We start from the raw sequence: 15886 nt of genomic DNA, 5'->3' as shown, positions 1-15886 counted from the left end.
ATGACAAAATTCTGTCTCTACTGATAGAAATTCCCAACACGCCCCCACGGTTGGGCAGGGTCATGCATGCCTGGCAGGACACTTAGCCATTTCCGGGTCAAACGTCCTGCCTGACCCATGACCCCGTGGGTCGTGTATGCCCTGCTGGACACCTAGTCATTTCCGCCTCATCATTTCCAGGTCAAACTACTGCATGACCCATGACCTCGTGGCAGCGTGGTTGTGCAAAGCACGATGTGCAAACGTGATCTGTGCACATGTGTGGAATAGCCACGTGGGCCTGTGTGTGCGGCAAAGCTTGACCTTTATAAGACCATGTTCCCCCAGCCCCCTTCACACACGTGTCTTTTCAGCAGGCCTGATCACATCTATCCCTCTCTCCTCATCTTAATAGAACTCTTGTTAGTGGATTCTGTCATGTTTCGTGACTTTTCCTCTCAGGGTAAGAGCGCCGCTAAAACCCAACATATACAGCTTCAGCTCTGTCCTCATATTCAGCTTCTCTCTGTGCTCTACTAACTGCGCTGCATCCCCAGCCCCCATGACAAGGATCTGTACTTTGCATTCTTTTTCTAGCATCAAACAACCTTCGTTTCTAGCTACAAGGACAGTGTCCTCCTCCTGCTGCTTGTCCCACCCCCCAGTAGCCATGCCTCCCTCAGGTCTGTCACTCACCTTGAAGATGGTGATATTGCCTGTTTTCATTCTGTGCCACATGGAGGGTCATAGCTGCACGAGAGGAGAGCCACTTTCAACTCAGACGACAAGCAGAAAGCGATTGTTTCCATCAAAGCTGTTTTTAAAAAAACAACTGCTGAGTATTAGCCAGCTGGCCTCAGAGATCCTCACTGGCCACAGGAAGTAAAACCTGCAAAGAACACTGAACCATAGTTGGGATGAACAACACCTTACAGCAGCTAACTGCATTGCACAAAACATATTGAGAGAAAGAAAATCTTTCCTAGACATCTCCTGATAAAGATTCTCAAAGAAGGGCTGGGGGCAATTACATGAGAAGCCTCTAGTGGATTTCTGGGCTGAGTTATTCAGACTTTTAAAGGAAGAAAAGCCATTCAAAGGGATGGCACAGCAAAGCGGAGGCAGAACAAAGCCCAGCGCCTGAAAAAAGAGGACTCTAGACAAATGTCTGGTCCCCTGTGGTTAAAAATATCAGAGTTCGTGGATGAGGAAAACTGAAGACTGCTATCCCAGCCCACTGTTTACTCTGCAAATCCCCCAAACTCTACAGCAATGACCCAAGGTGACTGTCTCAACCACCGTGGCTCCGCACAGCTCTGAGAGAGAAACCCAGGAAACTTTATCATAAACATACTTCAGAACAGGAGTACAGTCATTCTTAATCAATCCTGTGTTAAGTCACCAGGAGGGCTGGGAGACCTCTAGAGACCTGCGAGTACTCAACCAGTAGGGTTTATTGAAAACCGTGATGAAATCTCTGAGGCCATCACATCTATGTCTATCTTTGTGCACAGAGAAAGCACTAAAAATACAGTTTCATATTTCTTACTATGTATATTTATTTGATGCTTATTTCTTTCCTTATCTCAAGTAAAACACCATATCATATATTCTGGAAAAGCAAAGTATATATACCACAATATTAACCTCCAATAGCTAATACTCTAGTAAGGTAAAAATGTCATAAATTAATGATATGGCAATTAAGAAATAACTCAGAGCAAGCACTTTTGGCACTTTTGCAGGTGCCAAAAGAAGAAATCCAAGTAACACTAAATATTCTTCTGTAGTTTTTTTTCATACATGCAGAAGAAGAAGGAGGAGGAGAAGGAGAAGGGAAGAGAAGAAGGAGAAGGAGAAGGAGAAGGAGAAAAGGAGAAGGAGAAGAAGAAGAAGAAGAAGAAGAAGAAGAAGAAGAAGAAGAAGAAGAAGAAGAAGAAGAAGAAGAAGAAGAAGAAGAAGAAGAAGAAGAAGAAGAAGAAGAAGAAGAAAGTTTTGAACTACTTGGGACCTAACCCTTTCACCTGCATGACTGATGGGGAGTTGGGTGTTGGGCCTGAGTTATGATGCTCTACAAGGAAGTGGAGAAGATGTTGAGGGACATTACTTCATCACTAGAGACCCACAACCATCACCTCTAACAGAAATTTAAATCAGATTCCTATAGAATGACTAGTTAGGAATCCGTTCAATACTCATGGCTAGAACTGGAGAGAGGGAAAAAAGAAATGGATAGAAGATAGAGATTTTGAAAAGAGGTCTGTAGTGGTATTGTGTTCCCCAAAATATTGTGCACTCTAATAAACTTATCTGGGGTCAGAGAACAGAAGAGCCACAATATTAAACATAGAGGTTAGGCAGTGGTAGAACACGCCTTTGATCCTAGCATTCCAGAAGCAGAAATCGGCCTGGATCTCTGTGAGTTCAAGGCCACACTGGAAACAGCCAAGCATGGTGACTCACACCTTTAATCCCAGGAAGTAATGGCAGGAGGCAGAAAGGTATTTAAGGCGTGAGGACGAAGAACTAGAACTGGTTAAGCTTTTAGGCTTTTGAGCAGCACAGTTCAGCTGAGAGGCATCCAGTCTGAGGAAACAGGATCACCTGAGGAATTGGTGAGGTGAGGAAGCTGTGGCTTGTTTTGCTTCTCTGATCTTCCAGTATTTACCCCAATACCAGGCCCTGGGTTTGTTTTTATTAATAAGTATCTTTAAGATTCATGCTACAGAGGTCACCTGTCAAAAGCAAGGAACCTGAATAAATGAAAGGCTTAACAGGGGTCAGACGAAACCCTGGAACATTCTTCCAGCCAAAGTAACTGCAGCAGCTTTTATTGGAAAGAATTTCACTCTTGGATTCAGTTGGATGAGATATGAAAGGGGCTCCCTTATCTCAGACACCATCTCCTACCAGGGCAGACTGTTTCCCATCAGGGATGGAAGGTTGGCAATTCCTAGGCCTATTCAGGCCAGACTCTAATATTCCCTAGAACATTTTCTAACCCACATACTTTCTAATGGCTAATGTTGATCCTATGGGGTTCTCAGAAACTTTCCCAAAACATATTCAGGGACAGAGAAGGTGGAGGAGTCTTGAGTCTTAGGAGGAGCATTAGTAAGATATTGGGCTGTGAAGACTTGGAAGGTAGCACCTCTTGTAACCTTACAAAGTCTGAAGTTGTAGCCTTCTGGCAGCTGGCATTAGTGAACAGCAGCACAATGTGTCTGGAGGCAAGCCCAGACTTACAATTGCATCCCATCCCAGACCAAGTCCTCACCCTACTAGGGCCCAGCACTAGTCACTGAACTCCTTATATGTATATGGTGACAATTTCCTTAATCCCCGCCAGCTGTTATGGTAACAGTGGTGTCAGGGATGGCAGGAAACCAGCAGAAATGGAACACTGATTAATACCAAAGGGAGTGTTCTGGCCAGGAAATGATGGTGAGTCACCACAACTGAATTCTGTTGAATACATAGAGCATTTGCCCTGTTTTTCAGAAAGAGGTGTCACTCTGGAGTTATCATCTGAGCATGAATGGATGCAACCCACATGGCTAATAGTCTGTATTCAGCAGGCAAGGAACATATGGAAAGAGACTTGGAAAGTCAAGAGCAGCCTGTTTGTTCTGACAGTAGTCATCTGTGGAGTCAGAAATACAGACCACTGCTGCCTCTGGATCTACTGAACTGGAACACTCAGGGGTCAAATGTTGCTTCAAAACATTTTTAAAATGTTAAAAGTGATTCAGAAGCACAGCCAAAGATGTGAGCCTCTGCTTTAGTATACTGTTTTTCCAAAACTGAGATTCAAAATGAAGGTTGAGTTCTAATATCACATTGTTAGTTCCAGAGTTGAAGAGTTGGGCAATGAGTGGGGATATTCTAGAGCTAGGGCATCTGGAGGTAGGGAATGTTTAATATTTAGGATATTTGTGGGAGCAGAAGCCCTCCTTGGTAGACAGAGAGGCAGTCACTGACACAGGAATTGGTGGGAATTGAATGTACCTTCCCCATGATGCAAATATGCAAAGGCCTCAAACTGTGTTTGAAGTTCTGTACTTCAGAGTACAAGAGAGGGCTGAGAAGACAGCTTGGTGGGTAAGAGCCCTTGTTCTGCAGACATGAGGACTTGAGTTTGAATCTCCACCAGCCATGTAAACAGCCAGACATGTCTCTGCAGGCCTATAACCCTAGTGTTGGAGAATAGAGATAGTTGTGTTCTAAGAGTATACTGGACAGCCAGATTATCCAAAACACCAAGCTTCTCATTCAGTGAGAGACCCTGCCTCAAGGCGGTAAAGCAAAGAGCAACAGCAGAAGATGCCAGACATCCTGCTGTGGCTTCTGAATGCTTATAAATGAGTATATGCATCCATACACTCACACTTACACACTGTACACACATATGCCACACACCTACCACCCCACCACACACATACACATGTGAATCAATAGTCACAAGGGAAAAGAAAGGCAAATTTAGTCTATGACCAAATATTTTCCAAAGAATTGACTATCTCTTTTGCACAAGAATTCACAGATGAAGTGAAATGTTGAAGGTTTTAATGTTGCATATTGATATTTTAAACAAGATGGCTCAGCAGGTAAAAGCACTTGCCATACAAGCCTGACTATCTGAATTCAAGTCCAGAGCCTGAAAGTTGTGCTCAAACCTCCACAAGCAAGGCTTGCCATGTGCACACCCACATATTCACATGTATCATCAATACACATACAATAGTACTAATAAATAAAATATAAAATACATAATTGATCAGTGATAACCTGTTTTGGTGAGACTGACCAGAGATACTCTTATTGTGGATTTAATATGAAATGTCCCCTCCAAGCCCATATTTTGATGCTCAGTAATGCCATTTTGAAGGTTCTAAGGGCTTTAGGAATGGATCCTGACTGGGAGAGCATGTTATTAGGAGGGAGCTTTGGAAGATTATGCTTCCAACTGATTTTTGTCTCTGTCCTGTTGGCTACCATTCAAACAAGCAGCTGCCTCATCTCCCACCACCTCCACCAGACTGTTCTGTCCTGACTTCACCACCACCTTGGAACATGAGCCAAAATTCAGCTTTCTTCCCCCAAGTTGTTTCTGTTAGGCACTATGTCATGAGGATGAGAAAAGTCAGTAATGTATCTCTTATCCTAATAACACACCCCCCCCCATTAATAAGGATTTGGCTTACAATTTTTTTAAACCTCATGATGATGTGAAAGTAGCATCCCTGTTGAGTAGAAACTGTACTTGGAGGTTTTTAATTTTTGTCTTTTCCTGGGGAATGTTCTCCTTTGTAGTGCTGGGCAGTGGCAGAGAGATACAGCTCCCACTTGGTTCTATTGTCATTAGAGGATATCATCCATGCACTCAGTGGACAGTAATGCCAGTAGGTTTTGGATACTGATTCCTGCTTCATGTCCCATCATGTCTGCCAAATCTTTATGTATGCATGTGAGGTAGTTATTACCTTGTAGATGAATTTCTAAATGGTCTTATTAAATAAAAAAAAATGGAGCCAGATATAGGGGTGAAAATCTGAGAGATCAGGAAATAAGGAAAGCCACAGCTAACCTTACCTCACCAACTCCGCAGCTTCCAAGTATGAGATACTTCTTGTCTACCCATGTCTATATGCCTTGCTGTTCTGCCATCTGATTTGTTCTCTACATCCAGCTACATTACTTCCTCTTCCTGCCCAGCTCTGTTACTTCCTATCTGTCTGTACAGAGCTCCAGACCTCCAGAATTCCATGGTTAACTAGTGTTGGAATTTATGGCATGTGCCACTACACCCGGCTCTGTTTCCAGTGTGCCCTTGAACTCACAGATATCCAGACAGATCCCTGCATGCCAAGTGATAGGATTAAAGGTGTAAGCTATCATTGCTTAACTTCTTTGTTTACTTATAATGGCTTGCTTTTTCCTCTGATCTCCAGGCAAGCTTTATTTATTAAAGCACAAATAAAATATCGCCACATTACCTCATCTAGAACCATCTTTGTGTTAGACAATCTTGCCCAACTGTACACTAATATAAATCTTTTATGCACATTTAAGGTAAGATCAGGCAAACAATGATTTTCGTAGGCTAAGTGAATTAAATGTATTTTTAATTTATGATGTAGATAACTTAGTTAGGTTTACTGGGACCAAATCTCACTGTTAGTTGTGGAGCACTGTCATCTGAGCAAGTTAAAAGGACTGCATTAACTGGGTTTGACTCATTGCTCTTCTGATAGGATGTAGTAAATAAAACAATATTCACTTTTTCTTGTTACAAGATGGAACCAATGGGGACATGGCTCTATTTTGACAGCAGCGGGAAGAGACAGTGGGCACTATGAAAAAGCATAGCCCTTTAAGAAGTGGGACCACTGAAGAATATATGTAGATAAAGAGATTAGATCTCTTCATCATTTTCCCATAAAGAAATCACTAGGGAGGGATGTCATCTTACCAGGAAGCAAGGCAAGATGAAGAGGATTGTTAACATCACCCATGACATATTCACACACTCCACTTATGTAAATACCCTCCCTATAAACTTTGATAAAAGAATATATGGTAGGTGGGCCATTCTCCAACACCTTTTTCTATGACATTTTCCAGTAAGTAGGACACATTTCATTATAAAGTTCTTGATACAGAATGTTAATTTCATTAAGACAATGGGTTCCAATGTTCTAAATTCCTCTAAGTCAGTTAAAGCATTCTGTAGACATGTTCATTATTTGGGGGCATAATGAATGTTATGGCAGATACAAGTCCATTAAAAGTTTCTTTGGATCACATTTAATGTTTTGGAGGGAGCCAGTAGTCAGTGGGGGCAGTGCCTTGATATAAACATAATACATGCGCTTGTTATACTATGTATATACTATGTACTATGTATGACCTTTTGGAGAGTACATAGCCACTGTCTTCCCATGTCCTCTGCTATCCCCTTATCACAACTGCTACCTCATTTCAAGTTGGGTCATTCTATATAAGCTATCCCTCTGTAAGCCAGAGCACCACTGCACTATTTGGGAGTTTAATCTGCCTATGAAGATTGCTTAGCAGCCCAGATGAAGTTATCAGTCACAGTGCTTGATGATCACCCTAGACAGTCTAGCAGACCACCTCAAGCATCAAAGAGCAGTTGACAGGCACAGGTGGCATCAGAGGGATTGTTCCTTACCTCACTTTGTAGTAGAGTGTCTGAAAGAACTAGACGTACCTAGCTCAAATCATACTAGAATGTTGCTATGATTCAGTGTCCCTCAGGAATTCATATGCTGGAAACTTAATCCCCATGGCATCAGTGTGGGAACTTTAGAGACAACTGGAATGGACTGCTGCAGTTATCATAGGAGTCATTTATCTCAGGAGTGGGTTCCTGATGAAAGGTTGAGTTCAGTCCCTATTCATACACTCTCACATGCATGTCCCCTCACTTTCTATCTTCCACCATTGGACAATGCAGCAAGAAGGCCTTCATTGTACCCTTGCCCTTGTCCTTAGTCTCCAGAACTACATGAAACCTCTGTTCCTACGGATTATCAGTTTAGCTGCTCTTTCATAGCCGCACAATATGTTCTAAGGCACACACTGATCTGGCTAAGAGGGTATTAGTTCATTCCTTTCAAAAAATTATAGTGTAGGAAAAGTAGAAAGACCAGTTTGCAGAAAGTTTTCAGAGTTATGTTTGCATTATGAAAGTAGAGAGACGTATGTTAGTACATTGAAGCAGAAAGTCAGAAGAAGAATGGAATCTGATAGGTAAGACCTCACTCTGGGGCTGGGTAGGTGGCTCAGTGGGTTAGAACACTTTCAATGTAAGCATGAAGACCCAAGTTCAAATCCCAAGAAATCAGGTAGAAAATGGGCACAGTAGCATGTGCCTGTAACCCTGGTGTGTCAGGGGCAGAGATAAGGAGATACCAAAGAACTTGCTAGGCAACCAGCCTAGCTGAAACTATGAGTTTCAGGTTCAGGGGGAGACACTGCCTCAAGGGACTAGGCAGAGATTGATAGAGCAGGACACCCAACATCCTCCTCTGGCCTCTGCACACATGTACACAAGCATGGTGCCATATTTACTTAGAAGTATTTTGAAGCTTACGGCACAGGCTTTTGCAGTGGAAAGATTCCTATTTATTTTTTTTTTCTGAAATCAGATGAAATGGCTTCTGGAAAAACCCTTAGTAATAATGTGGATCCCATCCACCTCTATGACTTTCACAGAAGTAGACATGGAGGGAAGACAGCCTGTCTTGTGGGAGAATTTGGCAAATGACATTATTGTGACTCAATATGGTGTAGCTCAGGTTACAGTTCTTCTCTGTAGAAAACTGATTCCACACAGCTAATAATGCCTGTATTAGTTGCAAGCAAGCATCATTGTTGCTACTACTGAGTGGGCCCCTTTAAGGGGATCTGCCGTGCCCTGGAGCCTCTGAAGTCAGGAATTCCAAATTTCTTCCAATGAGCAGTCCAACCCAGCTTCTTACAGAACTTGTGAGACTTGAGGCACTTAGATCAGATGTGGGATGAATCTGGTTAAGGGGAAGATAATAGACCCCACACATGCTCCTGTTCATCACGTAACAAGTTCCTGAGGATAAAGGCTTTGTTTTCTTCTCTGTTATGTGCTCAGTACTCATCACTTATCCACCTTCATTCAGTAAACAATGACTAATTAAACAAAAGCCAATGCAATCTTTCCCCCAAATACTGATACATCCTCATAGTGACTAAAAAAAATGGAACTTTTGGGTTATAGGAAAATTAGAATATTGTATTAATTTTTGTGTGTTCCACTAAGTACAACTGTGGTTAATTGCAAAGATGTAAAAAAAAAAAAACATCAAAGGGACTGGGTTATGGAGAAGAAGAAAAGGACTGGGTTATGGAGAAGAAGAAAAGAGTTACTAGCTTTAAAAGCAAAGAATATTCGATTAATTTTTGGAGTGAGTTTATTTATAAAATGGTCACCGTCTTTGTAAGTCTAATTGTCCATCTATCAAATGGGACTGGAGAATAGTATAAATGCTTAGCACCCACACAGTGCAGGTAAATGTGACAGTATATTCATTCCAACAGACCCTTTGCTTCTTAGCCAAGTAAGACAAGGTCTGGGAGGGGAGGGCGCCACAGGGCTGTTTGATCTTTCTGGATTTTACCTGTTTGAGGATAAACATTGTATACCACATCTCTAGCATAAAGGACATTCCTTGACACCAACAGCACATGCTCAGAGGATGCTTCCAAGTGCCCGTGTTCTCCATTTGTTGGGCCTTGACTGTGGGTATCCTCGATAGGCTCACATGTTTGGGCGTTGGGTCTCCAGGTGGTCACACTGTTTTGAAAGGTTATGGAGCCCATAGGAGGCAGAGCCTCACTGGAGGAAGTGGCTCACCAGATGTGGGGCTTGCAGTTTTATAGCCCAGCCTCAGTTTCCTTTTCATTCTCTTCTTCCGGACTGTGATGCAATGCGACCCGCCTGCCTCCTGCCCCTGAGACCATGCCTTCCCTGCCTGCTGCCATGTCTTCCTGCAGTGATGGACTGTGTCCCTGCAGAACTATGAGCCCGACTGCCCTTACGTTGCTTTTGTAGGGTATTTCACCACACCAACACAAAGTAACTCCAACACCATTCTTTCATGCCGAGTAAAGATATCGGGACAGGGGAGACTTGAAGGAGTTTTTGATAACTAGAAAGCCAGCAGGCAAGGATTCTGATGATGTATCAGAGAGAATTAATGGGGGAATTCAAAGGATGGCTGGGGATATTGACAAGGGCAACAATGTCTGAAGAGAACTTCTAGAATATCAAGTAGTTGGAGGAAGTACAAACACTGTACACGAAGCTAAATTTAGGGTGCACACCTGTAATCAGGAAACCTACAGCAGGAAGACCTAGAGTTTCCAGCTAGCATGCATTTCATAGTAAGAACTTGTCTCAGAAAGGTGGGGGAGGCACAAAGACAGCTGGACTAGCAGTGTGTGCACTTATCTTGCCCGAACGGGTATAGATCATGACCTATGCAAAGAGATGGAAAACAAGACATTGGGCCAGAAGAGAGACTCTAAGAATGTAAACGATAGAACTTCCTATCCAAATGAATGTACAGCCTATGCCCTTTAACTAATGATAGGCTGTTCAAGAATCGTAACAAGAATAATAATCAGATTTTATCACCAACTCTGATTACATTTCCATGTATTTTTAAATAATACCTATAAGCAGCATATATTTAAAACTATTTACTTCCTTAATAAATGCTAAGGCATCAAGTTAGGAACCCAGAGATACATTTAGATTTTGCTTGTTAGCATCCCAAGAAAAGAACAGAAGAATTTTGGTACTTTCAGATGAGAGATTTCCTAAGGTCACAGTTGAGATACTGCTGTGAAGTGGGTAATGGAGAAAACTAGGTGGGGGAGGGGTTAAACTAGGAAGGGGTGTGGAGGACAATACAGAAAGAGAGAGAGAGGAGTGATAAATAACACTGAGATTGTTTGAAAACACCATAGGGAAACATATTATGTTTACTTAAAATATACTATATGTATTTATAATGTATATTATATACTATATAAACACTATATATCTTATATGCTATATAAAAATACTATATATTATACATATATACGTATATGTTTTGTTTAAACAATCACACACACATATATATATACATATGTATGTATAGATATATATGTACATATATATAGTTTAATGAAGCTATACCGCTTGGAATAATAATACTTCCCACAAGAGTCATAGATTATCTAATAAAACTCCAGTGCCAAGCATGGGAAACCTCCCTTCAAGTTTCTGATCAAGGGTGTTGAAGAGACCCCCCAAAACAATTGAGGCATTCCCGTTTCCCTTGGCTGCCTCCCAGAATTGAAAGGTAAGACCCAATTACTGAAAACACCACAGACTTCAGACACAAGACATAGAGAAATCAGGCTGGAACTGAGCTAGAAGCCTCTTCTCTGACTAGCTGTCAGAGCAGGCAGAGATGCCATGCAATCAATAGCCCTACCCAATTGTAAAGTCTGATAACCACAAGAATGACTGGCCAGACAAGATATCTCCAAGGATGCACTAGTGGCATTTATATCTTACAAGTAACCACCAGCTATCTAATTAGATTTAAGGCCCCAATCAGGAAGAGGGAATTCATGTCTGGAACCGTAACCCTAGCCGACTACCTGTGGTGGGTGAGGTCATGGACTCTGGAAGAGAACCTACAACTGCCACTTCCCTAAACAAGTGTGATTTCTAACTGCATTCTAAATGCTTATCCTTATAACCACAAGTAAGGGTAGTCTCACCCTTTATCAAAAAGAAACTTCTTTTTGTAGCAGACAGAGAGATCACTTCAGAAAGCCACAAGTGGTCAAAATGCATAGATGTACAGACCCTGGGGTGCCCACCCCTAATTGATAAAACTAGAATGCACTTCCTATTCCTAAGGCTGAGAGAACATCATGGAAGAGGGGGTAGAAAGTTTCAAAAAGCCAGAGGACCAGGATGCAGGGGCAAGACCATGTCTTTTATATGAGACAAGAGAGCTAAACCCATGAAGTCTCAAAAATATGGTCCCCTAAATAAATACTGCACATCACCACCACCACCACCAGTTGCCATGCCAACACGAGTGGGGAATCCCATAAGGCTCCAACCCTACATAAAGAACTGCAGGCAATTAATGGCTGCTGCAACAGGGAGAATCAGTATCCTCCACGGACAAAGCCTCTGGCGAATTATTTAATCCAAAGTGATTGGCCCTAAACGAACACACCTAGGAGCAAAACTAAGTGGACTTAGTAGGCTTATTTACATACATACATATATATGTGCACATATATAACAATGAATAAAGAAGAAGAGCTCATGAATTTGAGAGTGACTGGAAAAGACAAGGGAGGAGTTGCAGGGCAGAGGGAAGGTGTGAATGTTGTAAATACACTACTAATGGATGAAATTAAAAAAAAAACTCCACCTTTTCTAAAAAAAACCTGTCACTCTGTAAATATATTAATATATTTAAAAATATTGATATATAACCATAAATATGTACTGTGGAGCAGAGAATTACAGACTCTTTAAAATAATTTTTATCACATTTATTTATTGAGTGGGTACCATGGTGCACATGTGGATGGGATGGATGACCAGAGGACAACTTGTGGGACAGTTCTTTCTTTCCACCATTTGAGGGAGCTACGGTTGTCAGCTTGGCAGCAAGTGCCTCCACCTGCTGCTGAGCCATTTCCCAGGCCCTGGATCTTTCTTGAGCCTTCTGGGGCCATGAAAGCTCTGAGCAGGTAATGAAAGGCATGACCCTTCTCTGAAGAAAAATGTATTTTTCTTTATTTCATTTTAAATGGTTTGTTGTCCATATACATAAAATGTACAGAAGAAATATAAACTTAATTAAAAGTCACAAAAATTATTTTTTATCACATGTCAATAAGGAGTCAAATTTGCATTGGCTCAACTAAGGAAATGATAACTGTGATTTGTGTCTCCAAATGATAGAAAATATGTGACATTTGATACCCATTCTTGTATGTATGTTTTTGTTTTTCAGTGGTGGGGATTGAGCACACTAGGCAAATGCTCCGCCTCTGGAGTCCACCCAATATCCTCTCAGTTTTGACTTTCCTTTTAGATAACCGTGAATACACACAGTTCTGTTGCGGTCCTAGGGCTTACAGCGGCAGGATCTTCCTGTGTTTTGAGTTGAATTAAAGCCCATCATTTCGTTGGCCAATAAAGTGATCATAGGTGAAGCCTGTGTCTTTGATGTTGTCCTTAAAGATGACAAGAACTATCTAGAAAGACATAATCATAAGAAGAGGCTTTAAGCCTTGCTCGGACAAGAGCAACAGACTTCAACTTACCAATGCTCTTCCCCTTTTTTCTAGTTATTCCCATACCCATGTGCTTGTCTATGCCTAGCTATCAAAGACCTTTGCCACCCTCTCTCGTGGGACTGCCAAGAAGCACCCCAGTCCTACTGCAGCCAGTCAGAAGAGCAGCAAATGAAGAGAACAGAAGCAGTGTGTGCACATGACCATTGACTATGCCAACCTGCCCCATCACCGTGACAGTCACATTGGTTCCTATCAGAAAATGTGATCCAAGTACCACATAATCCATACAAACTGGCTTAGTCTCAGAGCACAGTCTCTCCTGAATCTGTAATGTTATACACATGGGCAGCACCCAGTCCACCATCACTTTCTAAGACAACAGAACACAGATCCAAATGTCATTTGTTCCTAAGAGGATACTGTATGACAGCATTCCTCAGCCTGTCAGTCTCAACTTCATTGGCAAACTTCCATCTCCAAAAATATTTACATTATGACTCATAACAGTAGCAAAATTACAGTTATGAAGTAGCAATGAAAATAATTATATGGTTGGGGTCACCACAACATGAGGAACTGTATCAAAGGATGGAAGCATCAGGAAGGTTGTGAACCACTGCTGTGTGGCTTAGGTCAACCCACATTTTAAACGTCAGATACAGCTGTTGATGTTAGAAGAAACAAAAGTGGACAGCAAAGGCTTCTAGACATTTCCATTTCAACCACTGCCAAGCCAACCTTGATTTTCTTTTTCTAATAGAAGAGCAGAAAGCTGGCATGTTCACTGTGTCCTTGGGTCCACAAAGTTAGCAGGGAAGCTGAAAACACATCGGGGTAGCTCAGATTAGAAAGTTGCTTCTGAACTTGAAACTTGAACTTAGTGTGTGACATCCCAATGATTTCTTAATTGGTATTGGCCTTCTGACCTGCAGAAAACATTAAATGGGACTTGGAAGGAATGTCCTCGGCTACTCGCACAGCCATGGAGGGCAACTTCCCACACATTTTCAAGTCCCATCTGTACCATCATCATCTTCCCTCTTGACTCCTGGCTATCAGGAATGAAGCTGTACTTTAAAACTATGGAGTGGAGCGCAATCAACCGAATGCATTCAGCCCAGTGTCTTCCCTTCCACACCATCACAATCTAGTAGACTCCCTCGCTCCCGCTCAAGGCCCAAATCTCCAACACAGTGAGCTGCCTGCGTTTGCCATGGCAAGCCTCCAAAGCAGGGTTGTTTGGCAAAAACAGGAGTGTTTTTTAGCAACAAAATCCAAGACAGTTGTGAGCTACAATCTGAAACCAGCATCACGTGGGCCAATTAAGCAAGCTACATCTGGCCCCCAGCTACTCACAATCTCCATTGCCTGCACGTGGGAAGCAGAGCATCCCTCAGGCTCCGCAGTTGCTTTTTTCTCCTTAAATTAGAGGCCCAAATTTGTTTGTGAATAACCTCTGGATATCTATCTGAAGCCCTCTAGATAAAATTTAAAAAAAAAAAATCTTCAGAGGATCTTGCTATGTATCCCAGGTTAGCCTTAAGTTTTCAATTCTCCTGACTCAGCCTTTCCAGGGCTAATACTAAATATCAGTCTAAAATATTTTTTCTAAGGTGCCTTGTGAAATGTATTTTTAAATATCTATTTAAACATTTAGCATTTATATGCCTAGAAATAACAAATTATTTGGATTGGTATGATTTGAAAAAAACATAAATGAAACTCCAAGTCAAAATGACTTATATAGAGGAGTACAACTCACATACCAGAAATGTCCAGTGGGGAGTGAGGCAGACCTTGGGCCTTGTCCACCCTGATGCCATCTCTCTCTCTCTCTTGCTCATTTCTCCTTTCTAGTGACTGCTGCCAGCAGTTGGCATTATATTCTTCCTCTTTCCCAGTGAGGAAGAGAGAAAGCTTCACTTTCCACCATGGTTAGTTGAGCCTGAACCAACCAGGTGACTGTTTGCATGTCAGGCATTGATTGGTTTATGCCTGGGACACAACCCACATCCCTGCCAATCATTGTTTGTAGAGGGTGGCACAAACTGGCTTATGCCAATCACAGCCTATCCATGGACTGGCTGGTGAGTCTACCCCACCTGATAGTAATGGAGGAAGGAGGGGAGGAGGTGAACGTCAACACAAAATAGGAGAGACAAGTGAATGCTGATTGGCAAACAGCTTGTCAATATCAACTGCACCCCTTCCCTTAACAAAGAACCATCTCTTTCGGAATTGTCATGAGCTACTACAGATGGTTTTAGAGCTTCATATGGTTTTTAGAGGCGAACAACGATAAAAATGAGATAGTGTTACTCCAAAGGAGCAATTTGATTGATATTATAGTAACTAGAGTCTGATATTCTGAGAGCTGAGTTCCTGAATTTGTGCTTTCTCTCCACCGCTGAGCATTTGTGTGGCACTGGGTCTCAGCACGTGGAGAAAACAATAGTGCCTGCATCATAAGGACCAAGTTAGATCACAGAGGCAAAGAGATCTTGTAAACCAATAAGTACCCACGGTTGTTATCTCCACCGTTGCAATGGGACCCCTCAGTAGAGACATCACCTGCTTCGTCCGGTGCTGAGACCTCAGTGCCTTCCTTGCCTGTTGTAGACAGCCAGTGAACATGTGTGTGAAGAGGGAATGAATCGCCTTCCCTCTATCGCTGGTTTCAAGGAAAGGAGAGGGTTAAAGGAGCAGGGCCAGCACAGCTGGAGCAAGGTCTGGGTTCAGAGCCAGGGCTGAAGTTCTGGAGGCTGGGGTTTGGAAGTCGCAGGTCTCCCCTGAGTGCTGCTGGGACAGCGGCGCAGCTGACAGGGCTGCAGAGAGCAGTGAGGTAGAAGTGTCGCTCACAGCCTCCAGCAGGGCACTTACTTCTGCTTTGTTTTTGTTTTGGAGCCTGAGAGGCCCAGGGCCAAGACAGATCATCTGGTTCCATCCCATAATCTTAAAATAAAAAATCTGGAATTTCTCCATGGGAAAAGAAAGCAGAGGGCTCAAAGGAAAAAGACAA

The sequence above is a fragment of the Peromyscus leucopus genome, chromosome 5 (assembly GCF_004664715.2).
Source record: "Peromyscus leucopus breed LL Stock chromosome 5, UCI_PerLeu_2.1, whole genome shotgun sequence".
In the NCBI taxonomy this organism is placed as follows: Eukaryota; Metazoa; Chordata; class Mammalia; order Rodentia; family Cricetidae; genus Peromyscus; species Peromyscus leucopus.
This window is presented reverse-complemented; position numbering follows the sequence as displayed.